The sequence below is a fragment of the Loxodonta africana genome, chromosome 20 (genome assembly GCF_030014295.1).
Source record: "Loxodonta africana isolate mLoxAfr1 chromosome 20, mLoxAfr1.hap2, whole genome shotgun sequence".
In the NCBI taxonomy this organism is placed as follows: domain Eukaryota; kingdom Metazoa; phylum Chordata; class Mammalia; order Proboscidea; family Elephantidae; genus Loxodonta; species Loxodonta africana.
In genome coordinates, this window is record NC_087361.1 from 65422740 (window position 1) to 65425481 (window position 2742).

The 2742-nt window shown below is 44.4% G+C and overlaps 1 pseudogene; it reads left to right on the forward strand.

Moving 5' to 3' along the window:
* Nucleotides 1-314: 314 nt before the first annotated feature.
* LOC100662190 (large ribosomal subunit protein uL22-like) lies at nt 315-2410 on the forward strand (annotated as a pseudogene).
* Nucleotides 2411-2742: the final 332 nt, after the last annotated feature.

Here is a 2742-nt window from a genome sequence, read left to right on the forward strand (position 1 = left end):
GAATTCTTCTTTTTTTTCTGTATTGTCCATGAATTTGTCTGCCTTTCCCATAAATTTGTCTATTTTTTTTTCTCATTTTTATCTGCTTTTTACCTCAACTCTTGGATAGCTCTGAATATTAGAGATTTGAATTCCCTGTCAGGTAGTTCTAGTGCCTTTTCTTCTACTGGAAATTCATCTGGTGTTTTATTTTGGACACCTACTGGAACCATCCTGTCCTTTTTTTTTTTTAATATGTTTTGATATTGCCTGCTGTCTTTGGGACATTCAATAGTTATCTTCTTCATTTATTAGTTGTAGATTTGTTTGTTTCATCCTGCTTTTTTGTTTTATTTGGCTATATCTGAGCAGGCGGGCTGTGTTCTTTGTTGTTTGCTCATCTGTAGTCACAATACTTTTTACCTCCTTGTCCAATAGGCAGGGCCAGTCACTCAGCTATGATGTAGCAAGGCAGGTCCAGTGAAGGGGAGGGGCTGGGATGGGTTGTTTGTGTTAGTTCTAGGGCCGACAGGGCAGGCCAGGAATCAGTGCTGAGCAGGTTCCAGTAGGCCATGCCTGTGCTGCTCAGGGGTGTGATGTTCAGTACACAGTGTAGGCAGGCAGGAAAGGGGGAGGTTGTGATGTGTGGAGCTAATATGGGTATGGGAAAAAGAAGAGAGAGGAGAGAGAAACAGGGGCCAAAAACAAACAAATAAAAAAAAGAGTGCTAAGGTAGCTTGCTGCTGGACTGGAGAAATAAGAAACTGAGAAATGGGAAAAGGAAAAAGAAAAAAAAACTAGATAAAAATTTGGAAGACACTGGCAGTGGCTCCCAGGCTGCACACTATAATCTGGCTAGAGTTGGTAGAGACGTCACACAGCATCAAGTATTCAGGAGACAGTAAAAGAAGGTATGTATAGAGAGATAAGAACTGAGAAAGGAAGAAAGACAGAGAGGGAAAGAGAGAGAGAGAAAAGAAATGCCCACAGGGGCTGGTCAGACTGGGGAAGTGGCTCCTAAGCCATTCAGTGCAGTCCAGCCAGAAGGGGCTCTCAGGCCATGAAAAGAGAAACAAAACAAAACAAAAAAAGCCCCAGAGATCCCACCAGCATGGTCACAGGCTGGGGGAGTGGTTCCCCAGTTGAGTGAGGCTTCATAGCCTTTCAAGAAGAGGCAAAGGTGGTACATGGAGCCAGGTGTTGGAGAGAAGAGAGGAGGAGGTGGGAGGCACAGAAGAAACCAAAAGAAACAGAAAAAAGCAACATAAGCTCAGGGAGCTGGCCTGTGTGGGTGGGGCAAATCCAAGCATCCCGGGGCCAAAACAGTTGCCTCGCAGCCAAGAGACGGTGACTAGCAGGAAGCAGAGGAGGTCTAGGAGTGGCAAAGAAGGGTGGGGGTTAGGAAAGAGTATATTGCTCGTTACCAGGTGCTCTGTCTCTTGCTGGGAACTTCATGAAGCTGCTTTCCCCTACTCCCTGTCTGCAGACCTTAACGTGGGGAAATTCAAGCAGCACAGATGCTGTACTTCCAGGCCAACTGAGCCACTGATGCCAGCCAGGAAGCATGGAGGTAGAGCAGCGGGAAGAGGATGGGGGATGGGAAAGCATGTATCACCCGTTACTGGGTGCTCTGTCTCCTGCTGGGAACTTCGTGAAGCTGCTTTCCTGTGCTCCCTGTCTGCCGATCTCCAACAGGAGTCCAAGATGGTGAATCCGTGCTGTGTTAGCTGATAGGGGACCTCTGCGTGTATCTCTCTTCGCTCTCTGTCCTCTGTCAGTTTCTTATTCCATTCGGTGTTTGGCTGAGTGCTTTATCTCTTCACTTGACACTTTGGGTTCCAGGAATGATGTTTGTCTCTGTTTTACTTATTTTTGGGGGTCCTTGTTGTGGAGGGATGGTGTGGTGCTTCTGTCTATAGTGCCATATTGGCCAGAAGTTACTGGGTCCATTTTAAGAACATTTGTGAAACTGCCCAGGTCATCAAGGGCATGCATATCCAAAAAGCCACCAAGTATCTGAAATATGTCACTTTGCAGAAGCAATGTGTGTGGTTCCAACATTACAATGCTGGAGTTGGTAGTTGTGCCCAGGTCAAACAGTGGGGCTGGACACAGGGTTAGTGGCCCAAGAAGAGTGCTGGATTTTTGCTGTGCATGCTTTAAAATGCAGAGAGTAATGCTGAACTTAAGGGTTTAAATGTAGACTCTCTGGTCATTGAGCGCTTCCAGGTGAACAAAGCTCTCAGGATGCACCACTGCACTTACAGAGCTCATCGTTGAATTAACCCATGCATGAGCTCCCCCTGCCACATGGAGATGATCCTTACTGAAAAGGAACAAACTCTTCCTAAACCACAAGAGGAGGTTGCACACAAGAAAAAAGATATCCTAGAAGAAACTGAAGAAACAAAAACTTATGGCTCAGGAGTAAATTCAGCTTAACATAAAATCCAAATAAATCTTTTTTTAAAAAAGATAATATATGTGGAAATGTTCTCTAGGCCATAAAGTTTAAATGTCAATTTTCAAACTTTTTTTTTTTTTTTTTTAAGATGTAGAGTGATTAGTAAATTGAACCTGAAAGCAGTTCCTACAATGAGATTTAAAAGTCACTGGTCAAAGAGAGCAAGAATAATGACATCGCTGCAGAGCCTCCCAAGGAGATGCTTTAAATGGCCATGTTCACATCAATGCATTCATTCATTCATTCATTCATTCACTCAGTAGATGTTCTTTGAGTCCCAAGAAGTACCAAGCTCCATT